Raw genomic sequence first — 25,331 nt, 5'->3', positions numbered from 1 at the left:
AGTGTGTGGTTGCACACTCTGTGAGTTTTAAAAAGGTCTGAGTGAATCCAGGAAGAGGCAGAGGGGCCGGAAGTGTTTGCATGTGCACGGGTTGGGAGTTTTAAAAAGGTCTGAGTGAATCCAGGAAGAGGGAAGAGGCAGAGGGGCGGGAGGTGTGTGGATGTGCCCAGGCTTTGAGTCTTAAAAACGTCTGATTGAATCTATAAAGAGGGAAAAGGCAGAGGGGCTGGAAGTGTTTGCATGTGCACCGGCTGTGAGTTTTAAAAATGTCTGAGTGAATCCAGGAAGAGGGAAGAGGCAGAGGGGCTGGAAGTGTGTGCATGTGCACCGGCTGTGAGGTTTAAAAATGTCTGAGTGAATCCAGGAACAGGGAAAAGGCAGAGGGGCTGGAGGTGTGTGGATGCACACTCTGTGAGTTTTAAAAAGATCTGAGTGAATCCAGGAAGACGCAGAGGGGCTGGAAGTGTGTACATGTACATGGGCTACGAGTCTTAAAACCGTCTTATTGAATCCAGGAAGAGGGAAAAGGCAGAGGGGCTGGAAGTGTTTGCATGTGCACCGACTGTGAGTTTTAAAAATGTCTGAGTGAATCCAGGAAGAGGGAAGAGGCAGAGGGGTTGGAAGTGTGTGGGTGCACACTCTGTGAGTTTTAAAAAGGTCTGAGTGAATCCAGGAAGAGGCAGAGGGGCCGGAAGTGTTTGCATGTGCACGGGTTGGGAGTTTTAAAAAGGTCTGAGTGAATCCAGGAAGAGGGAAGAGGCAGAGGGGCTGGAGGTGTGTGGATGTGCACAGGCTGTGAGTCTTAAAAACGTCTGATTGAATCTATGAAGAGGGAAAAGCCAGAGGTGCTGGAAGTGTTTGCATGTGCACCGGCTGGGAGTTTTAAAAAGGTCTGAGTGAATCCAGGAAGAGGGAAGAGGCAGAGGGGCTGGAAGTGTGTGCATGTGCACCGGCTGTGAGTTTTAAAAATGTCTGAGTGAATGCAGGAAGAGGGAAGAGGGAAAGGGGCCGGAAGTGTTTGCATGTGCACCGGTTGGGAGTTTTAAAAAGGTCTGAGTTAATCCAGGAAGAGGGAAGAGGCAGAGGGGCTGGAGATGTGTGGATTTGCTCAGGCTGTGAGTTTTAAAAACGTCTGAGTGAATCCGGGAAGGGGGAAGAGCCAGAGGGGCTGGAGGTGTGTGGATGTGCACAGGCTGTGAGTTTTAAAAACGTCTGAGTGAATTCAGGAAGAGGGAAGAGGGAGAGGGGCTGGAAGTGTGTGCATGTGCACCGGCTGTGAGTTGTAAAAAGGTCTGAGTGAATCCAGGAAGAGGGAAGAGGCAGAGGGGCTGGAAGTGTGTGCATGTGCACCGGCTGTGAGTTTTAAAAATGTCTGAGTGAATCCAGGAAGAGGGAAGAGGCAGAGGGGCTGGACGTGTTTCCATGTGCACCAGCTGTGAGTTTTAAAAATGTCTGAGTGAATCCAGGAACAGGGAAAAGGCAGAGGGGCTGGAGGTGTGTGGATGCACACTCTGTGAGTTTTAAAAAGATCTGAGTGAATCCAGGAAGAGGCAGAGGGGCTGGAAGTGTGTGCATGTGCACCGGCTGTGAGTTTTAAAAATGTCTGAGTGAATGCAGGAAGAGGGAAGAGGGAAAGGGGCCGGAAGTGTTTGCCTGTGCACCGGTTGGGAGTTTTAAAAAGGTCTGAGTTAATCCAGGAAGAGGGAAGAGGCAGAGGGGCTGGAAGTGTGTGCATGTGCACCGGCTGTGAGTTTTAAAAATGTCTGAGTGAATCCAGGAAGAGGGAAGAGGCAGAGGGGCTGGAAGTGTGTGCATGTGCACCGGCTGTGAGTTTTAAAAATGTCTGAGTGAATGCAGGAAGAGGGAAGAGGGAAAGGGGCCGGAAGTGTTTGCATGTGCACCGGTTGGAAGTTTTAAAAAGGTCTGAGTTAATCCAGGAAGAGGGAAGAGGCAGAGGGGCTGGAGGTGTGTGGATTTGCTCAGGCTGTGAGTTTTAAAAACGTCTGAGTGAATCCGGGAAGGGGGAAGAGCCAGAGGGGCTGGAGGTGTGTGCATGTGCACCGGCTGTGAGTTTTAAAAATGTCTGAGTGAATCCAGGAAGAGGGAAGAGGCAGAGGGGCTGGACGTGTTTGCATGTGCACCAGCTGTGAGTTTTAAAAATGTCTGAGTGAATCCAGGAAGAGGGAAGAGGCAGATGGACAAAAAGTGTTTGCATGTGCACCGGCTGTGAGTTGTAAAAAGGTCTGAGTGAATCCAGGAAGAGGGAAGAGGCAGAGGGGCTGGAAGTTTGTGCATGTGCACCGGCTGTGACTATTTAAAAGTTCTGCGTAAATCCAGGAAGAGGGAACAGGCAGGGGGGCAGGAAGTGTGTCCATGTGCACCGCCTGGGAGTCTTAAAACCGTCTGAGTGAATCCAGGAAGAGGGAAAAGGCAGAGGGGCTGGAAGTGTGTGGATGCACACTCTGTGAGTTTTAAAAAGATCTGAGTGAATCCAGGAAGAGGCAGAGGGGCTGGAAGTGTTTGGTGCACAGTCTGTGAGTCTTAAAACCGTCTGAGTGAATCTATGAAGAGGGAAGAGGCAGACATGCTGGAAGTGTATGCATATGCACTGGCTGTGAGTTTGAAAAAGGTCTGAGTGAATCCAGGAAGAGGGAAGAGGCAGACGTGCTGGAAGTGTGTGCATGTGCACAGGCTGTGAGTCTTAAAACCGTCTTATTGAATCCAGGAAGAGGAAAAAGGCAGAGGGGCTGGAAGTGTTTGCATGTACACTGGCTGTGAGTTTTAAAAAGGTCTGAGTTAATCCAGGAAGAGGGCGGAGGCAGAGGGACAGGAAGTGTGTGCATGTGCACCGGCTGTGAGTTGTAAAAAGGTCTGAGTGAATCCAGGAAGAGGCAGAGGGGCTGGAAGTGTGTACATGTACACGGGCTGCGAGTCTTAAAACCGTCTTATTGAATCCAGGAAGAGGGAAAAGTGAGAGGGGCTGGACGTGTTTGCATGTGCACCAGCTGTGAGTTTTAAAAATGTCTGAGTTAATCCAGGAAGAGGGAAGAGGCAGATGGAGAAAAAGTGTGTGCATGTGCACAGGCTGTGAGTTTTAAAAACGTCTGAGTGAATCCAGGAAGGGGGAAGAGCCAGAGGGACTGGAGGTGTGTGGATGTGCACCGGCTGTCAGTTGTAAAAAGTTCTGCCTAAATCCAGGAAGAGGGAACAGGCAGGGGGGCAGGAACTGTGTCCATGTGCACCACCTGGGAGTCTTAAAACCGTCTGAGTGAATCCAGGAAGAGGGAACAGGCAGGGGGGCAGGAGGTCTGTGCATTAGCACCGCCTAGGAGTCTTAAAACCGTCTGAGTGAATCCAGGAAAAGGCAGAGGGGCTGGAAGTGTGTACATGTACAAAGGCTGCAAGTCTTAAAACCGTCTTATTGAATCCAGGAAGAGGAAAAAGGCAGAGGGGCTGGAAGTGTTTGCATGTGCACCGGCTGTGAGTTTTAAAAAGGTCTGAGTTAATCCAGGAAGAGGGAGGAGGCAGAGGGACAGGAAGTGTGTGCATGTGCACCGGCTGTGAGTTGTAAAAAGGTCTGAGTGAATCCAGGAAGAGGGAAGAGGCAGAGGGGCTGGAAGTGTGTGCATGTGCACCGGCTGTGAGTTTTAAAAATGTCTGAGTGAATCCAGGAACAGGGAAAAGGCAGAGGGGCTGGACGTGTTTGCATGTGCACCAGCTGTGAGTTTTAAAAATGTCTGAGTGAATCCAGGAAGAGGGAAGAGGAAGAGGGACAGGAAGTGTGTGCATGTGCACTGGCTGTGAGTTTTAAAAACGTCTGAGTGAATCAAGGAAGAGGGAAGAGGGAAGAGGCAGAGGGGTGGAAGTGTGTGGTGTACAGTCTGTGAGTTTGAAAAAGGTCTGAGTTAATCCAGGAAGGGGGAAGAGGCAGAGGGGTGGAAGTGTGTGGTGCACAGTCTGTGAGTCTTAAAACCCACTGAGTGAATCCAGGAAGAGGGAAGAGGCAGACGTGCTGGAAATGTGTGCATGTGCACAGGCTGTGAGTCTTAAAACCGCCTTATTGAATCCAGGAAGAGGGAAAAGTCAGAGGGGCTGGACGTGTTTGCATGTGCACCAGCTGTGAGTTTTAAAAACGTCTGAGTGAATCCAGGAAGGGGGAAGAGGCAGAGGGGCTGGAAGTTTGTGCATGTGCACCGGCTGTGACTTTTTAAAAGTTCTGCGTAAATCCAGGAAGAGGGAACAGGCAGGGGGGCAGGAAGTGTGTCCATGTGCACCGCCTGGGAGTCTTAAAACCGTCTGAGTGAATCCAGGAAGAGGTAAAAGGCAGAGGGGCTGGAAGTGTGTGGATGCACACTCTGTGAGTTTTAAAAAGATCTGAGTGAATCCAGGAAGAGGCAGAGGGGCTGGAAGTGTGTACATGTACACGGGCTGCGAGTCTTAAAACCGTCTTATTGAATCCAGGAAGAGGGAAAAGGCAGAGGGGCTGGAAGTGTTTGCATGTGCACCGACTGTGAGTTTTAAAAATGTCTGAGTGAATCCAGGAAGAGGCAGAGGGGCCGGAAGTGTTTGCATGTGCACGGGTTGGGAGTTTTAAAAAGGTCTGAGTGAATCCAGTAAGAGGGAAGAGCCAGAGGGGCTGGAGGTGTGTGGATGTGCACAGGCTGTGAGTTTTAAAAACATCTGAGTGAATCCACGAAGAGGGAAGAGGGAGAGGGGCTGGAACTGTTTGCATGTGCACCGGCTGGGAGTTTTTAAAAGGTCTGAGTTAATCCAGGAAGAGGGAAGAGGCAGAGGGGTGGAAGTCTGTGGTGTACAGTCTGTGAGTTTGAAAAAGGTCTGAGTGAATCCAGGAAGAGGGAAGAGGCAGAGGGGCTGGAAGTGTGTGCATGTGCACTGGCTGTGAGTTTTTTAAATGTCTCAGTGAATCCAGGAAGAGGGAAGAGGCAGAGGGGCTGGAAGTGTGTGCATGTGCACAGGCTGTGAGTCTTAAAAACGTCTGATTGAATCTATGAAGAGGGAAAAGGCAGAGGGGCTGGAAGTGTTTGCATGTGCACCGGCTGGGAGTTTTAAAAAGGTCTGAGTGAATCCAGGAAGAGGGAAGTGGCTGAGGGGCTGGAAGTGTGTGCATGTGCACCGGCTGTGAGTTTTAAAAAGGTCTGAGTGAATCCAGGAAGAGGGAAGGGGCTGAGGGGCTGGAAGTGTGTGCATGTGCACCGGCTGTGAGTTTTAAAAATGTCTGACTGAATCCAGGAAGAGGGAAGAGGCAGAGGGGCTGGAGGTGTGTGGATGTGCACAGGCTGTGAGTTTTAAAAACGTCTGAGTGAATCCAGGAAGAGGGAAGAGGCAGAGGGGCTGGACGTGTTTCCATGTGCACCAGCTGGGAGTTTTAAAAATGTCTGAGTGAATCCAGGAAGAGGGAGGAGGCAGAGGGACAAAAAGTGTGTGCATGTGCACCGGCTGTGAGTTGTAAAAAGGTCTGAGTGAATCCAGGAAGAGGGAAGAGGCAGAGGGGCTGGAAGTGTGTGGGTGCACACTCTGTGAGTTTTAAAAAGGTCTGAGTGAATCCAGGAAGAGGCAGAGGGGCCGGAAGTGTTTGCATGTGCACGGGTTGGGAGTTTTAAAAAGGTCTGAGTGAATCCAGGAAGAGGGAAGAGGGAGAGGGGCTGGAACTGTTTGCATGTGCACGGGTTGGGAGTTTTAAAAAGGTCTGAGTTAATCCAGGAAGAGGGAAGAGGCAGAGGGGATGGAAGTTTGTGCATGTGCACCGGCTGTGACTTTTTAAAAGTTCTGCGTATATCCAGGAAGAGGGAACAGGCAGGGGGGCAGGAAGTGTGTCCATGTGCACCGCCTGGGAGTCTTAAAACCGTCTGAGTGAATCCAGGAAGAGGGAAAAGGCAGAGGCGCTGGAAGTGTGTGGATGCACACTCTGTGAGTTTTAAAAAGTTCTGAGTGAATCCAGGAAGAGGCAGAGGGGCTGGAAGTGTGTACATGTACACAGGCTGTGAGTCTTAAAACCGTCTTATTGAATCCAGGAAGAGGGAAAAGGCAGAGGGACTGGAAGTGTTTGCATGTGCACCGACTGTGAGTTTTAAAAATGTCTGAGTGAATCCAGGAAAAGGGAAGAGGCAGAGGGGCTGGAAGTGTGTGGTTGCACACTCTATGAGTTTTAAAAAGGTCTGAGTGAATCCAGGAAGAGGCAGAGGGGCCGGAAGTGTTTGCATGTGCACGGGTTGGGAGTTTTAAAAAGGTCTGAGTGAATCCAGGAAGAGGGAAGAGGCAGAGGGGCTGGAGGTGTGTGGATGTGCCCAGGCTTTGAGTCTTAAAAACGTCTGATTGAATCTATGAAGAGGGAAAAGGCAGAGGGGCTGGAAGTGTTTGCATGTGCACCGGCTGTGAGTTTTAAAAATGTCTGAGTGAATCCAGGAAGAGGGAAGAGGCAGAGGGGCTGGAAGTGTGTGCATGTGCACCGGCTGTGAGGTTTAAAAATGTCTGAGTGAATCCAGGAACAGGGAAAAGGCAGAGGGGCTGGAGGTGTGTGGATGCACACTCTGTGAGTTTTAAAAAGATCTGAGTGAATCCAGGAAGAGGCAGAGGGGCTGGAAGTGTGTGCATGTGCACCGGCTGTGAGTTTTAAAAATGTCTGAGTGAATGCAGGAAGAGGGAAGAGGGAAAGGGGCCGGAAGTGTTTGCCTGTGCACCGGTTGGGAGTTTTAAAAAGGTCTGAGTTAATCCAGGAAGAGGGAAGAGGCAGAGGGGCTGGAAGTGTGTGCATGTGCACCGGCTGTGAGTTTTAAAAATGTCTGAGTGAATCCAGGAAGAGGGAAGAGGCAGAGGGGCTGGAAGTGTGTGCATGTGCACCGGCTGTGAGTTTTAAAAATGTCTGAGTGAATGCAGGAAGAGGGAAGAGGGAAAGGGGCCGGAAGTGTTTCCATGTGCACCGGTTGGAAGTTTTAAAAAGGTCTGAGTTAATCCAGGAAGAGGGAAGAGGCAGAGGGGCTGGAGGTGTGTGGATTTGCTCAGGCTGTGAGTTTTAAAAACGTCTGAGTGAATCCGGGAAGGGGGAAGAGCCAGAGGGGCTGGAGGTGTGTGCATGTGCACCGGCTGTGAGTTTTAAAAATGTCTGAGTGAATCCAGGAAGAGGGAAGAGGCAGAGGGGCTGGACGTGTTTGCATGTACACCAGCTGTGAGTTTTAAAAATGTCTGAGTGAATCCAGGAAGAGGGAAGAGGCAGATGGACAAAAAGTGTTTGCATGTGCACCGGCTGTGAGTTGTAAAAAGGTCTGAGTGAATCCAGGAAGAGGGAAGAGGCAGAGGGGCTGGAAGTTTGTGCATGTGCACCGGCTGTGACTTTTTAAAAGTTCTGCGTAAATCCAGGAAGAGGGAACAGGCAGGGGGGCAGGAAGTGTGTCCATGTGCACCGCCTGGGAGTCTTAAAACCGTCTGAGTGAATCCAGGAAGAGGGAAAAGGCAGAGGGGCTGGAAGTGAGTGGATGCACACTCTGTGAGTTTTAAAAAGATCTGAGTGAATCCAGGAAGAGGCAGAGGGGCTGGAAGTGTTTGGTGCACAGTCTGTGAGTCTTAAAACCGTCTGAGTGAATCTATGAAGAGGGAAGAGGCAGACATGCTGGAAGTGTATGCATATGCACTGGCTGTGAGTTTGAAAAAGGTCTGAGTGAATCCAGGAAGAGGGAAGAGGCAGACGTGCTGGGAGTGTGTGCATGTGCACAGGCTGTGAGTCTTAAAACCGTCTTATTGAATCCAGGAAGAGGAAAAAGGCAGAGGGGCTGGAAGTGTTTGCATGTACACTGGCTGTGAGTTTTAAAAAGGTCTGAGTTAATCCAGGAAGAGGGAGGAGGCAGAGGGACAGGAAGTGTGTGCATGTGCACCGGCTGTGAGTTGTAAAAAGGTCTGAGTGAATCCAGGAAGAGGCAGAGGGGCTGGAAGTGTGTACATGTACACGGGCTGCGAGTCTTAAAACCGTCTTATTGAATCCAGGAAGAGGGAAAAGTGAGAGGGGCTGGACGTGTTTGCATGTGCACCAGCTGTGAGTTTTAAAAATGTCTGAGTTAATCCAGGAAGAGGGAAGAGGCAGATGGAGAAAAAGTGTGTGCATGTGCACAGGCTGTGAGTTTTAAAAACGTCTGAGTGAATCCAGGAAGGGGGAAGAGCCAGAGGGACTGGAGGTGTGTGGATGTGCACCGGCTGTCAGTTGTAAAAAGTTCTGCCTAAATCCAGGAAGAGGGAACAGGCAGGGGGGCAGGAACTGTGTCCATGTGCACCACCTGGGAGTCTTAAAACCGTCTGAGTGAATCCAGGAAAAGGCAGAGGGGCTGGAAGTGTGTACATGTACAAAGGCTGCAAGTCTTAAAACCGTCTTATTGAATCCAGGAAGAGGAAAAAGGCAGAGGGGCTGGAAGTGTTTGCATGTGCACCGGCTGTGAGTTTTAAAAAGGTCTGAGTTAATCCAGGAAGAGGGAGGAGGCAGAGGGACAGGAAGTGTGTGCATGTGCACCGGCTGTGAGTTGTAAAAAGGTCTGAGTGAATCCAGGAAGAGGGAAGAGGCAGAGGGGCTGGAAGTGTGTGCATGTGCACCGGCTGTGAGTTTTAAAAATGTCTGAGTGAATCCAGGAACAGGGAAAAGGCAGAGGGGCTGGACGTGTTTGCATGTGCACCAGCTGTGAGTTTTAAAAATGTCTGAGTGAATCCAGGAAGAGGGAAGAGGAAGAGGGACAGGAAGTGTGTGCATGTGCACTGGCTGTGAGTTTTAAAAACGTCTGAGTGAATCAAGGAAGAGGGAAGAGGGAAGAGGCAGAGGGGTGGAAGTGTGTGGTGTACAGTCTGTGAGTTTGAAAAAGGTCTGAGTTAATCCAGGAAGGGGGAAGAGGCAGAGGGGTGGAAGTGTGTGGTGCACAGTCTGTGAGTCTTAAAACCCTCTGAGTGAATCCAGGAAGAGGGAAGAGGCAGACGTGCTGGAAATGTGTGCATGTGCACAGGCTGTGAGTCTTAAAACCGCCTTATTGAATCCAGGAAGAGGGAAAAGTCAGAGGGGCTGGACGTGTTTGCATGTGCACCAGCTGTGAGTTTTAAAAATGTTTGAGTGAATCCAGGAAGAGGGAAGAGGCAGATGGAGAAAAAGTGTGTGCATGTGCACCGGCTGTGAGTTGCAAAAAGGTCTGAGTGAATCCAGGAAGGGGGAAGAGGCAGAGGGGCTGGAAGTTTGTGCATGTGCACCGGCTGTGACTTTTTAAAAGTTCTGCGTAAATCCAGGAAGAGGGAACAGGCAGGGGGGCAGGAAGTGTGTCCATGTGCACCGCCTGGGAGTCTTAAAACCGTCTGAGTGAATCCAGGAAGAGGTAAAAGGCAGAGGGGCTGGAAGTGTGTGGATGCACACTCTGTGAGTTTTAAAAAGATCTCAGTGAATCCAGGAAGAGGCAGAGGGGCTGGAAGTGTGTACATGTACACGGGCTGCGAGTCTTAAAACCGTCTTATTGAATCCAGGAAGAGGGAAAAGGCAGAGGGGCTGGAAGTGTTTGCATGTGCACCGACTGTGAGTTTTAAAAATGTCTGAGTGAATCCAGGAAGAGGCAGAGGGGCCGGAAGTGTTTGCATGTGCACGGGTTGGGAGTTTTAAAAAGGTCTGAGTGAATCCAGTAAGAGGGAAGAGCCAGAGGGGCTGGAGGTGTGTGGATGTGCACAGGCTGTGAGTTTTAAAAACATCTGAGTGAATCCACGAAGAGGGAAGAGGGAGAGGGGATGGAACTGTTTGCATGTGCACCGGCTGGGAGTTTTTAAAAGGTCTGAGTTAATCCAGGAAGAGAGAAGAGGCAGAGGGGTGGAAGTCTGTGGTGTACAGTCTGTGAGTTTGAAAAAGGTCTGAGTGAATCCAGGAAGAGGGAAGAGGCAGAGGGGCTGGAAGTGTGTGCATGTGCACTGGCTGTGAGTTTTTTAAATGTCTCAGTGAATCCAGGAAGAGGGAAGAGGCAGAGGGGCTGGAAGTGTGTGCATGTGCACAGGCTGTGAGTCTTAAAAACGTCTGATTGAATCTATGAAGAGGGAAAAGGCAGAGGGGCTGGAAGTGTTTGCATGTGCACCGGCTGGGAGTTTTAAAAAGGTCTGAGTGAATCCAAGAAGAGGGAAGGGGCTGAGGGGCTGGAAGTGTGTGCATGTGCACCGGCTGTGAGTTTTAAAAAGGTCTGAGTGAATCCAGGAAGAGGGAAGGGGCTGAGGGGCTGGAAGTGTGTGCATGTGCACCGGCTGTGAGTTTTAAAAATGTCTGACTGAATCCAGGAAGGGGGAAGAGCCAGAGGGGCTGGAGGTGTGTGGATGTGCACAGGCTGTGAGTTTTAAAAATGTCTGAGTGAATCCAGGAAGAGGGAAGAGGAAGAGGGACAGGAAGTGTGTGCATGTGCACTGGCTGTGAGTTTTAAAAACGTCTGAGTGAATCAAGGAAGAGGGAAGAGGGAAGAGGCAGAGGGGTGGAAGTGTGTGGTGTACAGTCTGTGAGTTTGAAAAAGGTCTGAGTTAATCCAGGAAGGGGGAAGAGGCAGAGGGGTGGAAGTGTGTGGTGCACAGTCTGTGAGTCTTAAAACCCTCTGAGTGAATCCAGGAAGAGGGAAAAGGCAGAGGGACTGGAAGTGTTTGCATGTGCACCGACTGTGAGTTTTAAAAATGTCTGAGTGAATCCAGGAAAAAGGAAGAGGCAGAGGGGCTGGAAGTGTGTGGTTGCACACTCTGTGAGTTTTAAAAAGGTCTGAGTGAATCCAGGAAGAGGCAGAGGGGCCGGAAGTGTTTGCATGTGCACGGGTTGGGAGTTTTAAAAAGGTCTGAGTGAATCCAGGAAGAGGGAAGAGGCAGAGGGGCGGGAGGTGTGTGGATGTGCCCAGGCTTTGAGTCTTAAAAACGTCTGATTGAATCTATAAAGAGGGAAAAGGCAGAGGGGCTGGAAGTGTTTGCATGTGCACCGGATGTGAGTTTTAAAAATGTCTGAGGGAATCCAGGAAGAGGGAAGAGGCAGAGGGGCTGGAAGTGTGTGCATGTGCACCGGCTGTGAGGTTTAAAAATGTCTGAGTGAATCCAGGAACAGGGAAAAGGCAGAGGGGCTGGAGGTGTGTGGATGCACACTCTGTGAGTTTTAAAAAGATCTGAGTGAATCCAGGAAGACGCAGAGGGGCTGGAAGTGTGTACATGTACATGGGCTACGAGTCTTAAAACCGTCTTATTGAATCCAGGAAGAGGGAAAAGGCAGAGGGGCTGGAAGTGTTTGCATGTGCACCGACTGTGAGTTTTAAAAATGTCTGAGTGAATCCAGGAAGAGGGAAGAGGCAGAGGGGTTGGAAGTGTGTGGGTGCACACTCTGTGAGTTTTAAAAAGGTCTGAGTGAATCCAGGAAGAGGCAGAGGGGCCGGAAGTGTTTGCATGTGCACGGGTTGGGAGTTTTAAAAAGGTCTGAGTGAATCCAGGAAGAGGGAAGAGGCAGAGGGGCTGGAGGTGTGTGGATGTGCACAGGCTGTGAGTCTTAAAAACGTCTGATTGAATCTATGAAGAGGGAAAAGCCAGAGGTGCTGGAAGTGTTTGCATGTGCACCGGCTGGGAGTTTTAAAAAGGTCTGAGTGAATCCAGGAAGAGGGAAGAGGCAGAGGGGCTGGAAGTGTGTGCATGTGCACCGGCTGTGAGTTTTAAAAATGTCTGAGTGAATGCAGGAAGAGGGAAGAGGGAAAGGGGCCGGAAGTGTTTGCATGTGCACCGGTTGGGAGTTTTAAAAAGGTCTGAGTTAATCCAGGAAGAGGGAAGAGGCAGAGGGGCTGGAGGTGTGTGGATTTGCTCAGGCTGTGAGTTTTAAAAACGTCTGAGTGAATCCGGGAAGGGGGAAGAGCCAGAGGGGCTGGAGGTGTGTGGATGTGCACAGGCTGTGAGTTTTAAAAACGTCTGAGTGAATTCAGGAAGAGGGAAGAGGGAGAGGGGCTGGAAGTGTGTCCATGTGCACCGGCTGTGAGTTGTAAAAAGGTCTGAGTGAATCCAGGAAGAGGGAAGAGGCAGAGGGGCTGGAAGTGTGTGCATGTGCACCGGCTGTGAGTTTTAAAAATGTCTGAGTGAATCCAGGAAGAGGGAAGAGGCAGAGGGGCTGGACGTGTTTCCATGTGCACCAGCTGTGAGTTTTAAAAATGTCTGAGTGAATCCAGGAACAGGGAAAAGGCAGAGGGGCTGGAGGTGTGTGGATGCACACTCTGTGAGTTTTAAAAAGATCTGAGTGAATCCAGGAAGAGGCAGAGGGGCTGGAAGTGTGTGCATGTGCACCGGCTGTGAGTTTTAAAAATGTCTGAGTGAATGCAGGAAGAGGGAAGAGGGAAAGGGGCCGGAAGTGTTTGCCTGTGCACCGGCTGTGAGTTTTAAAAATGTCTGAGTGAATCCAGGAAGAGGGAAGAGGCAGAGGGGCTGGAAGTGTGTGCATGTGCACCGGCTGTGAGTTTTAAAAATGTCTGAGTGAATGCAGGAAGAGGGAAGAGGGAAAGGGGCCGGAAGTGTTTGCATGTGCACCGGTTGGAAGTTTTAAAAAGGTCTGAGTTAATCCAGGAAGAGGGAAGAGGCAGAGGGGCTGGAGGTGTGTGGATTTGCTCAGGCTGTGAGTTTTAAAAACGTCTGAGTGAATCCGGGAAGGGGGAAGAGCCAGAGGGGCTGGAGGTGTGTGCATGTGCACCGGCTGTGAGTTTTAAAAATGTCTGAGTGAATCCAGGAAGAGGGAAGAGGCAGAGGGGCTGGACGTGTTTGCATGTGCACCAGCTGTGAGTTTTAAAAATGTCTGAGTGAATCCAGGAAGAGGGAAGAGGCAGATGGACAAAAAGTGTTTGCATGTGCACCGGCTGTGAGTTGTAAAAAGGTCTGAGTGAATCCAGGAAGAGGGAAGAGGCAGAGGGGCTGGAAGTTTGTGCATGTGCACCGGCTGTGACTTTTTAAAAGTTCTGCGTAAATCCAGGAAGAGGGAACAGGCAGGGGGGCAGGAAGTGTGTCCATGTGCACCGCCTGGGAGTCTTAAAACCGTCTGAGTGAATCCAGGAAGAGGGAAAAGGCAGAGGGGCTGGAAGTGTGTGGATGCACACTCTGTGAGTTTTAAAAAGATCTGAGTGAATCCAGGAAGAGGCAGAGGGGCTGGAAGTGTTTGGTGCACAGTCTGTGAGTCTTAAAACCGTCTGAGTGAATCTATGAAGAGGGAAGAGGCAGACATGCTGGAAGTGTATGCATATGCACTGGCTGTGAGTTTGAAAAAGGTCTGAGTGAATCCAGGAAGAGGGAAGAGGCAGACGTGCTGGAAGTGTGTGCATGTGCACAGGCTGTGAGTCTTAAAACCGTCTTATTGAATCCAGGAAGAGGAAAAAGGCAGAGGGGCTGGAAGTGTTTGCATGTACACTGGCTGTGAGTTTTAAAAAGGTCTGAGTTAATCCAGGAAGAGGGAGGAGGCAGAGGGACAGGAAGTGTGTGCATGTGCACCGGCTGTGAGTTGTAAAAAGGTCTGAGTGAATCCAGGAAGAGGCAGAGGGGCTGGAAGTGTGTACATGTACACGGGCTGCGAGTCTTAAAACCGTCTTATTGAATCCAGGAAGAGGGAAAAGTGAGAGGGGCTGGACGTGTTTGCATGTGCACCAGCTGTGAGTTTTAAAAATGTCTGAGTTAATCCAGGAAGAGGGAAGAGGCAGATGGAGAAAAAGTGTGTGCATGTGCACAGGCTGTGAGTTTTAAAAACGTCTGAGTGAATCCAGGAAGGGGGAAGAGCCAGAGGGACTGGAGGTGTGTGGATGTGCACCGGCTGTCAGTTGTAAAAAGTTCTGCCTAAATCCAGGAAGAGGGAACAGGCAGGGGGGCAGGAACTGTGTCCATGTGCACCACCTGGGAGTCTTAAAACCGTCTGAGTGAATCCAGGAAGAGGGAACAGGCAGGGGGGCAGGAGGTCTGTGCATTAGCACCGCCTAGGAGTCTTAAAACCGTCTGAGTGAATCCAGGAAAAGGCAGAGGGGCTGGAAGTGTGTACATGTACAAAGGCTGCAAGTCTTAAAACCGTCTTATTGAATCCAGGAAGAGGAAAAAGGCAGAGGGGCTGGAAGTGTTTGCATGTGCACCGGCTGTGAGTTTTAAAAAGGTCTGAGTTAATCCAGGAAGAGGGAGGAGGCAGAGGGACAGGAAGTGTGTGCATGTGCACCGGCTGTGAGTTGTAAAAAGGTCTGAGTGAATCCAGGAAGAGGGAAGAGGCAGAGGGGCTGGAAGTGTGTGCATGTGCACCGGCTGTGAGTTTTAAAAATGTCTGAGTGAATCCAGGAACAGGGAAAAGTCAGAGGGGCTGGACGTGTTTGCATGTGCACCAGCTGTGAGTTTTTAAAATGTCTGAGTGAATCCAGGAAGAGGGAAGAGGAAGAGGAAGAGGGACAGGAAGTGTGTGCATGTGCACTGGCTGTGAGTTTTAAAAACGTCTGAGTGAATCAAGGAAGAGGGAAGAGGGAAGAGGCAGAGGGGTGGAAGTGTGTGGTGTACAGTCTGTGAGTTTGAAAAAGGTCTGAGTTAATCCAGGAAGGGGGAAGAGGCAGAGGGGTGGAAGTGTGTGGTGCACAGTCTGTGAGTCTTAAAACCCTCTGAGTGAATCCAGGAAGAGGGAAGAGGCAGACGTGCTGGAAATGTGTGCATGTGCACAGGCTGTGAGTCTTAAAACCGCCTTATTGAATCCAGGAAGAGGGAAAAGTCAGAGGGGCTGGACGTGTTTGCATGTGCACCAGCTGTGAGTTTTAAAAATGTTTGAGTGAATCCAGGAAGAGGGAAGAGGCAGATGGAGAAAAAGTGTGTGCATGTGCACCGGCTGTGAGTTGTAAAAAGGTCTGAGTGAATCCAGGAAGGGGGAAGAGGCAGAGGGGCTGGAAGTTTGTGCATGTGCACCGGCTGTGACTTTTTAAAAGTTCTGCGTAAATCCAGGAAGAGGGAACAGGCAGGGGGGCAGGAAGTGTGTCCATGTGCACCGCCTGGGAGTCTTAAAACCGTCTGAGTGAATCCAGGAAGAGGTAAAAGGCAGAGGGGCTGGAAGTGTGTGGATGCACACTCTGTGAGTTTTAAAAAGATCTGAGTGAATCCAGGAAGAGGCAGAGGGGCTGGAAGTGTGTACATGTACACGGGCTGCGAGTCTTAAAACCGTCTTATTGAATCCAGGAAGAGGGAAAAGGCAGAGGGGCTGGAAGTGTTTGCATGTGCACCGACTGTGAGTTTTAAAAATGTCTGAGTGAATCCAGGAAGAGGCAGAGGGGCCGGAAGTGTTTGCATGTGCACGGGTTGGGAGTTTTAAAAAGGTCTGAGTGAATCCAGTAAGAGGGAAGAGCCAGAGGGGCTGGAGGTGTGTGGATGTGCACAGGCTGTGAGTTTTAAAAACATCTGAGTGAATCCACGAAGAGGGAAGAGGGAGAGGGGCTGGAACTGTTTGCATGTGCACCGGCTGGGAGTTTTTAAAAGGTCTGAGTTAATCCAGGAAGAGGGAAGAGGCAGAGGGGTGGAAGTCTGTGGTGTACAGTCTGTGAGTTTGAAAAAGGTCTGAGTGAATCCAGGAAGAGGGAAGAGGCAGAGGGGCTGGAAGTGTGTGCATGTGCACTGGCTGTGAGTTTTTTAAATGTCTCAGTGAATCCAGGAAGAGGGAAGAGGCAGAGGGGCTGGAAGTGTGTGCATGTGCACAGGCTGTGAGTCTTAAAAACGTCTGATTGAATCTATGAAGAGGGAAAAGGCAGAGGGGCTGGAAGTGTTTGCATGTGCACCGGCTGGGAGTTTTAAAAAGGTCTGAGTGAATCCAGGAAGAGGGAAGGGGCTGAGGGGCTGGAAGTGTGTGCATGTGCACCGGCTGTGAGTTTTAAAAAGGTCTGAGTGAATCCAGGAAGAGGGAAGGGGCTGAGGGGCTGGAAGTGTGTGCATGTGCACCGGCTGTGAGTTTTAAAAATGTCTGACTGAATCCAGGAAGGGGGAAGAGCCAGAGGGGCTGGAGGTGTGTGGATGTGCACAGGCTGTGAGTTTTAAAAATGTCTGAGTGAATCCAGGAAGAGGGAAGAGGAAGAGGGACAGGAAGTGTGTGCATGTGCACTGGCTGTGAGTTTTAAAAACGTCTGAGTGAATCAAGGAAGAGGGAAGAGGGAAGAGGCAGAGGGGTGGAAGTGTGTGGTGTACAGTCTGTGAGTTTGAAAAAGGTCTGAGTTAATCCAGGAAGGGGGAAGAGGCAGAGGGGTGAAAGTGTGTGGTGCACAGTCTGTGAGTCTTAAAACCCTCTGAGTGAATCCAGGAAGAGGGAAAAGGCAGAGGGACTGGAAGTGTTTGCATGTGCACCGACTGTGAGTTTTAAAAATGTCTGAGTGAATCCAGGAAAAAGGAAGAGGCAGAGGGGCTGGAAGTGTGTGGTTGCACACTCTGTGAGTTTTAAAAAGGTCTGAGTGAATCCAGGAAGAGGCAGAGGGGCCGGAAGTGTTTGCATGTGCACGGGTTGGGAGTTTTAAAAAGGTCTGAGTGAATCCAGGAAGAGGGAAGGGGCTGAGGGGCTGGAAGTGTGTGCATGTGCACCGGCTGTGAGTTTTAAAAAGGTCTGAGTGAATCCAGGAAGAGGGAAGGGGCTGAGGGGCTGGAAGTGTGTGCATGTGCACCGGCTGTGAGTTTTAAAAATGTCTGACTGAATCCAGGAAGGGGGAAGAGCCAGAGGGGCTGGAGGTGTGTGGATGTGCACAGGCTGTGAGTTTTAAAAATGTCTGAGTGAATCCAGGAAGAGGGAAGAGGAAGAGGGACAGGAAGTGTGTGCATGTGCACTGGCTGTGAGTTTTAAAAACGTCTGAGTGAATCAAGGAAGAGGGAAGAGGGAAGAGGCAGAGGGGTGGAAGTGTGTGGTGTACAGTCTGTGAGTTTGAAAAAGGTCTGAGTTAATCCAGGAAGGGGGAAGAGGCAGAGGGGTGAAAGTGTGTGGTGCACAGTCTGTGAGTCTTAAAACCCTCTGAGTGAATCCAGGAAGAGGGAAAAGGCAGAGGGACTGGAAGTGTTTGCATGTGCACCGACTGTGAGTTTTAAAAATGTCTGAGAGAATCCAGGAAAAAGGAAGAGGCAGAGGGGCTGGAAGTGTGTGGTTGCACACTCTGTGAGTTTTAAAAAGGTCTGAGTGAATCCAGGAAGAGGCAGAGGGGCCGGAAGTGTTTGCATGTGCACGGGTTGGGAGTTTTAAAAAGGTCTGAGTGAATCCAGGAAGAGGGAAGGGGCTGAGGGGCTGGAAGTGTGTGCATGTGCACCGGCTGTGAGTTTTAAAAAGGTCTGAGTGAATCCAGGAAGAGGGAAGGGGCTGAGGGGCTGGAAGTGTGTGCATGTGCACCGGCTGTGAGTTTTAAAAATGTCTGACTGAATCCAGGAAGGGGGAAGAGCCAGAGGGGCTGGAGGTGTGTGGATGTGCACAGGCTGTGAGTTTTAAAAATGTCTGAGTGAATCCAGGAAGAGGGAAGAGGAAGAGGGACAGGAAGTGTGTGCATGTGCACTGGCTGTGAGTTTTAAAAACGTCTGAGTGAATCAAGGAAGAGGGAAGAGGGAAGAGGCAGAGGGGTGGAAGTGTGTGGTGTACAGTCTGTGAGTTTGAAAAAGGTCTGAGTTAATCCAGGAAGGGGGAAGAGGCAGAGGGGTGGAAGTGTGTGGTGCACAGTCTGTGAGTCTTAAAACCCTCTGAGTGAATCCAGGAAGAGGGAAAAGGCAGAGGGACTGGAAGTGTTTGCATGTGCACCGACTGTGAGTTTTAAAAATGTCTGAGTGAATCCAGGAAAAAGGAAGAGGCAGAGGGGCTGGAAGTGTGTGGTTGCACACTCTGCGAGTTTTAAAAAGGTCTGAGTGAATCCAGGAAGAGGCAGAGGGGCCGGAAGTGTTTGCATGTGCACGGGTTGGGAGTTTTAAAAAGGTCTGAGTGAATCCAGGAAGAGGGAAGAGGCAGAGGGGCTGGAGGTGTGTGGATGTGCCCAGGCTTTGAGTCTTAAAAACGTCTGATTGAATCTATAAAGAGGGAAAAGGCAGAGGGGCTGGAAGTGTTTGCATGTGCACCGGCTGTGAGTTTTAAAAATGTCTGAGTGAATCCAGGAAGAGGGAAGAGGCAGAGGGGCTGGAAGTGTGTGCATGTGCACCGGCTGTGAGGTTTAAAAATGTCTGAGTGAATCCAGGAACAGGGAAAAGGCAGAGGGGCTGGAGGTGTGTGGATGCACACTCTGTGAGTTTTAAAAAGATCTGAGTGAATCCAGGAAGACGCAGAGGGGCTGGAAGTGTGTACATGTACATGGGCTACGAGTCTTAAAACCGTCTTATTGAATCCAGGAAGAGGGAAAAGGCAGAGGGGCTGGAAGTGTTTGCATGTGCACCGACTGTGAGTTTTAAAAATGTCTGAGTGAATCCAGGAAGAGGGAAGAGGCAGAGGGGTTGGAAGTGTGTGGGTGCACACTCTGTGAGTTTTAAAAAGGTCTGAGTGAATCCAGGAAGAGGCAGAGGGGCCGGAAGTGTTTGCATGTGCACGGGTTGGGAGTTTTAAAAAGGTCTGAGTGAATCCAGGAAGAGGGAAGAGGCAGAGGGGCTGGAGGTGTGTGGATGTGCACAGGCTGTGAGTCTTAAAAACGTCTGATTGAATCTATGAAGAGGGAAAAGCCAGAGGTGCTGGAAGTGTTTGCATGTGCACCGGCTGGGAGCTTTAAAAAGGTCTGAGTGAATCCAGGAAGAGGGAAGAGGCAGAGGGGCTGGAAGTGTGTGCATGTGCACCGGCTGTGAGTTTTAAAAATGTCTGAGTGAATGCAGGAAGAGGGAAGAGGGAAAGGGGCCGGAAGTGTTTGCATGTGCACCGGTTGGGAGTTTTAAAAAGGTCTGAGTTAATCCAGGAAGAGGGAAGAGGCAGAGGGGCTGGAGGTGTGTGGATTTGCTCAGGCTGTGAGTTTTAAAAACGTCTGAGTGAATCCGGGAAGGGGGAAGAGCCAGAGGGGCTGGAGGTGTGTGGATGTGCACAGGCTGTGAGTTTTAAAAACGTCTGAGTGAATTCAGGAAGAGGGAAGAGGGAGAGGGGCTGGAAGTGTGTGCATGTGCACCGGCTGTGAGTTGTAAAAAGGTCTGAGTGAATCCAGGAAGAGGGAAGAGGCAGAGGGGCTGGAAGTGTGTGCATGTGCACCGGCTGTGAGTTTTAAAAATGTCTGAGTGAATCCAGGAAGAGGGAAGAGGCAGAGGGGCTGGACGTGTTTCCATGTGCACCAGCTGTGAGTTTTAAAAATGTCTGAGTTAATCCAGGAAGAGGGAGGAGGCAGAGGGACAGGAAGTGTGTGCATGTGCACCGGCTGTGAGTTGTAAAAAGGTCTGAGTGAATCCAGGAAGAGGGAAGAGGCAGAGGGGCTGGAAGTGTGTGCATGTGCACCGGCTGTGAGTTTTAAAAATGTCTGAGTTAATCCAGGAAGAGGGAAAAGGCAGAGGGGCTGGACGTGTTTGCATGTGCCCCAGCTGTGAGTTTTAAAAATGTCTGAGTGAATCCAGGAAGAGGGAAGAGGCAGATGGACAAAAAGTGTGTGCATGTGCACCGGCTGTGAGTTGTAAAAAGGTCTGAGTGAATCCAGGAAGAGGGAAGAGGCAGAGGGGTTGGAAGTGTGTGGGTGCACACTCTGTGAGTTTTAAAAAGGTCTGAGTGAATCCAGGAAGAGGCAGAGGGGCCGGAAGTGTTTGCATGTGCACGGGTTGGGAGTTTTAAAAAGGTCTGAGTGAATCCAGGAAGAGGGAAGAGGCAGAGGGGCTGGAGGTGTGTGGATGTGCACAGGCTGTGAGTTTTAAAATGTCTGAGTGAATGCAGGAAGAGGGAAGAGGGAGAGGGGCCGGAAGTGTTTGCATGTGCACCGGTTGGGAGTTTTAAAAAGGTCTGAGTTAATCCAGGAAGAGGGAAGAGGCAGAGGGGCTGGAGGTGTGTGGATTTGCACAGGCTGTGAGTTTTAAAAACGTCTGAGTGAATCCAGGAAGGGGGAAGAGGGAGAGGGGCTGGAACTGTTTGCATGTGCACCGGCTGGGAGTTTTTAAAAGGTCTGAGTTAATCCAGGAAGAGGGAAGAGGCAGAGGGGTGGAAGTGTGTGGTGTACAGTCTGTGAGTTTGAAAAAGGTCTGAGTGAATCCAGGAAGAGGGAAGAGGCAGAGGGGCTGGAAGTGTGTGCATGTGCACTGGCTGTGAGTTTTTTAAATGTCTCAGTGAATCCAGGAAGAGGGAAGAGGCAGAGGGGCTGGAAGTGTGTGCATGTGCACAGGCTGTGAGTCTTAAAAACGTCCGATTGAATCTATGAAGAGGGAAAAGGTAGAGGGGCTGGAAGTGTTTGCATGTGCACCGGTTGGGAGTTTTAAAAAGGTCTGAGTGAATCCAGGAAGAGGGAAGAGGCAGAGGGGCTGGAAGTGTGTGCATGTGCACCGGCTGTGAGTTTTAAAAATGTCTGAGTGAATCCAGGAAGAGGGAAAAGGCAGAGGGGCTGGAGGTGTGTGGATGCACACTCTGTGAGTTTTAAAAAGATCTGAGTGAATCCAGGAAGAGGCAGAGGGGCTGGAAGTGTGTACATGTACACGGGCTACGAGTCTTAAAACCGTCTTATTGAATCCAGGAAGAGGGAAAATGCAGAGGGGCTGGAAGTGTTTGCATGTGCACCGACTGTGAGTGTTAGGGTTCTAAATACCATGCAGAAATAAATCATTGTCCAAGGCAAAACATCCTTAATGGTGCAATTTATTCCACAGGCATGTTAGCACCGCTATGGAAATTTCAACTCTGGAAATACATTCTCTAAGTTCAACCAGTTGAAAGTTCATGATCTCTCCCCACACCCACAAATCCATCACATGTTCCAATCATCATCTTCCACGCTGGCATGTACACCCATCTTCTTCCGGCCAGGTGTCGAGGTGCTGAGACAAAAGATGACCTTGGCTTCTACAAAAGAATGTCAACAATCCATTCTACAATCCTACTCCTTTCTATTCCCCCCTCCCAACTACTACACTATTGAAACAGCATAGAAAATTATAAGAAAGTGTGGCAGGCCAAAGATCCTAAAAAGAACATAACTACAGGCCTGACAGGCGGCCTCTCCTCAAAAGAAAAACGTTTCCTGCAAAGAGAATAACATAAAAGTTAACATAACAAAATTAACCACCTTTTCTCCACCCAGGGGAACCCCTTGACTTCTCGGGAAACTTCCCATTGAATTGCTTTACTAACTTCTCCACTTTCAGGTTCCCACTGTTTACCCAATTAGCTTCAGACCAAGGGTAACCCTTCCAATGCACTAAGTACTGTAAGCAACCCCTATTCAGCCTGAAATCTACAATTTTTTCCACCTCAGATTGTGTTTCCCCTTCCATCACTACAGGAGGAGATTGAGCTTGGGTGGATGCTCTTCTGTTAGACCCAATTACTGGTTTCAACAAGCTACAATGAAATTCTGGGTCAATTTCCCCTAGACTTCTGGGTAGACTGAGTTGAACTGTAACTGAGTTAACTATCTTCACTATTGGGAATGGACCTAGAAATTTTGGACCCAATTCCTTGCTAAGCATTTCTAATCTTATGTATTTGGTAGATACAAAAACATTGCCCCCCACACGGTAGGGGTTTAGGAGTGAGCGACGTTGATCATCTTGCTTCTGGTAGGCTTCTGCCGCAACTGCTATAGCCTTCTTCGTATTCTCCCATCCTTTCTTTAGCATGTCCATCCATTCACTCAAAGACATGAAAGAAGGAGGTTCTCTAGGCAACTCAGGCATGGCAACAACTTCCATGCCACTGGTAATCTGGAAACCCGCTAATCCTCTGCTGCTGTGGACCGCATCGTTGTACGCCACTTCGGCGAAGGGTAGCAAGTCCGACCAGTTGTCGTGCTGATAGTCCACAAAACACCTGATGTATCGTTCCACCACCGCATTGGCTCCCTCTGCTGCGCCGTTCATGCTGGGATGAACCTCTGAGCTCAGTTCTTGTGTGGACCCAATAGATCTCAGGACCTCTCTCCAGAACTTGGCAGTGAACTGGACTCCGCGGTCTGAAATGATCCTCTTGGGTACTCCATGCAGGCGATAAATGTGTTTCACAAACATTTTCGCTAATTTGTTTGCGGATGGCAATCCTGAGCAAGCAATGAAGTGTGCCTGCTTAGAAAACAAATCAATAACAGTCCAAATTACTTTATGCCCACTGCTGTCTGGGAGTTCCATGATGTAGTCCATTGCGACCTCTTCCCATTGCCGTTTCGGGCTCTCTGCTGCAGGTGCTGTAGGTTCTGGGCTCTTGGATCCATTCAACCACGGCTGGCCTTGTTCCTCCTCCGAGGCCTCCCCCTTGGTAGGACTCTTTGTCACCTTAAGTTGGGGATCCTCCTCCGGAGATTGTTTGCCCTTTTCCTCTTCCAAGGTCTCCCTCTTGGTAGGACACTTCGTCACTTTAAGTTGGGGATCCTCTTCCAGAGGTTGTTGGGCCAGATGACTTTTCTGTGCAGGCATCTGGGGCCCTCTCTTAACCACCGTGGCAATTGGTACACACGTTTGTTCTTCGGCAATTCCCTCCTCCGAGGCCTCCCCCTTGGTAGGACTCTTCGCCACCTGAAGTTGGGGATCCTCTTCCAGAGGTCGTTTAGGCTTTTCCCCCTCCGAGGCCTCCCCCTTAGTTGGACTCTTTGTCACCTTAAGTTGGGGATCCTCCTCCGGAGATTGTCTGCCCTTTTCCTCTTCCGAGGCCTCCCCCTTGGTAGGACACTTCCTCACCTTAAGTTGGGGATCCTCTTCCAGAGGTTGTTGGACCAGATGACTCTTCTGTGGTGGCATCTGGGACCCTCTCTTTACCGCCGTGGTGGTTGGTGCGCACGTTTGTGGCATTGGGGCTGGAGCCAAACACTCTGACGCTCTGTGGCCAAGTTGACAACAATGGTGGCATTTAATTGGCCCCCACGAGGAATGGAACCTAGTTACATCTCTAAACTTAGGAACCGTTTCATCACACTGCCTTGCTCTCCAACTTGCAGCTGTCCCCTTGGTAAACCCTTCTTCCATGGTGGAGATTGCTTCTCTGTAGGAAGGTGGAGTAAGAACCTTTTGGGGCATTGCAGATGCACCTTGTCCCGCTTCCCATCTTGCAGGCCTGGCTTTGGTAATCCCTTCTTCCATGTTGGTGATTGCTACTCTGTAGGAAGGTGGGGTAAGAACCACTTGGGGCCTTACAGGCGCACAATTTCCCGCCATCCATCCCGCAGGCCTCCCTTTGATAATACCTTCTTCCATGGAGATTTCTTCTCTGTAGGAAGGTCTGGTAAGAACCTTTTGGGGCCTTGCAGGGGAGACTGGAACCGGTGGGGAGGTCAATCCCTCGGTTGGCCACTGCCCAGCTTTCTGCCATGGTGCCATCTGTTGAGGGAGGGCAGGTGCCCACTGGCATCCCTCCCATCCATGACCTGGGGTTAAGACCCATCCCGGGGTTGCCTGCTTCACAGGTTGCAGCTCAACCAATGATGGCTGGCTAGGGGGTTTTACGTGCCAAGGACCCTCCTGCTGGCTTGGAGGAGTTATGGGCCAAGTAGGTGCCCTTTGCTGGCTTGGATGAGTTATGGGCCAAGTAGGTGCCCTCTGCTGGCTTGGAGCATTTCCCCATGCTGATGGCAAAGGAGTTTGTAAGTAGCATCTCTTCCATCCAAGTCCTGGGAGGAAAGCCCAATTTACTGCCCAATTTGCTTCATTTACTGGTTGCAGCCCCATTTGTGGTGGCTTGCAAGTAACAGATGCTGGAAAAATTCCTTCTTCCTGCCTCCTTTGAAATTCCCATTTTGAAAGGGAATCTTTCTTCCAGCTAGTTGCATGGTGATAAGCCATTTTAATTATTGCCGTCTGGAAGGAGCCCAAACCTCCGTTCAAGGGTGTTTTTTTTTTTCCAATCTTGCTTCTAAGCTGGGGGGGAAGGAGGGGGAGCATGCACTCACAATTTTGCTGAAGAAGTCCGTCTGAGATTTCCTTCGTCTTGTCGCGTCTCCTCCTGCATTCCTCCAGATGCAATTAAACTGGAAACAGCATTCCATTGCCTTTGAAGTTCCGTACTCCTCTTCTTATCACCAAAAGCTTCTCATTTATTCTTCGCTGATATTTACGCTGTCCCGGTCAGCATTGGGGATGCCGAGACCCACATCACCAGATCTTCCATCACCAGCCCTTCCCCCTTGATAGGGGGAGGGAGCTAGTGAAATATTTTTAAAGTAGAGAGTTGAAATAATGTTAGGGTTCTAAATACCATGCAGAAATAAATCATTGTCCAAGGCAAAACATCCTTAATGGTGCAATTTATTCCACAGGCATGTTAGCACCACTATGGAAATTTCAACTCTGGAAGTACATTCTCTAAGTTCAACCAGTTGAAAGTTCATGATCTCTCCCCACACCCACAAATCCATCACATGTTCCAATCATCATCTTCCACGCTGGCATGTACACCCATCTTCTTCCGGCCAGGTGTCGAGGTGCTGAGACAAAAGATGACCTTGGCTTCTACAAAAGAATGTCAACAATCCATTCTACAATCCTACTCCTTTCTATTCCCCCCTCCCAACTACTACACTATTGAAACAGCATAGAAAATTATAAGAAAGTGTGGCAGGCCAAAGATCCTAAAAAGAACATAACTACAGGCCTGACAGTGAGTTTTTAAAATGTCTGAGTGACTCCAGGAAGAGGGAAGAGGCAGAGGGGTTGGAAGTGTGTGGGTGCACACTCTGTGAGTTTTAAAAAGGTCTGAGTGAATCCAGGAAGAGGCAGAGGGGCCGGAAGTGTTTGCCTGTGCACGGGTTGGGAGTTTTAAAAAGGTCTGAGTGAATCCAGGAAGAGGGAAGAGGCAGAGGGGCTGGAGGTGTGTGGATGTGCACAGGCTGTGAGTCTTAAAAACGTCTGATTGAATCTATGAAGAGGGAAAAGGCAGAGGTGCTGGAAGTGTTTGCATGTGCACCGGCTGGGAGTTTTAAAAAGGTCTGAGTGAATCCAGGAAGAGGGAAGAGGCAGAGGGGCTGGAAGTGTGTGCATGTGCACCGGCTGTGAGTTTTAAAAATGTCTGAGTGAATGCAGGAAGAGGGAAGAGGGAAAGGGGCCGGAAGTGTTTGCATGTGCACCGGTTGGGAGTTTTAAAAAGGTCTGAGTTAATCCAGGAAGAGGGAAGAGGCAGAGGGGCTGGAGGTGTGTGGATTTGCTCAGGCTGTGAGTTTTAAAAACGTCTGAGTGAATCCGGGAAGGGGGAAGAGCCAGAGGGGCTGGAGGTGTGTGGATGTGCACAGGCTGTGAGTTTTAAAAACGTC

This window comes from Natrix helvetica (assembly GCF_964273705.1).
Source record: "Natrix helvetica genome assembly, chromosome: W".
Classification (NCBI taxonomy): Eukaryota; Metazoa; Chordata; class Lepidosauria; order Squamata; family Natricidae; genus Natrix; species Natrix helvetica.
Note: the sequence above shows the minus strand (reverse complement) of the source record.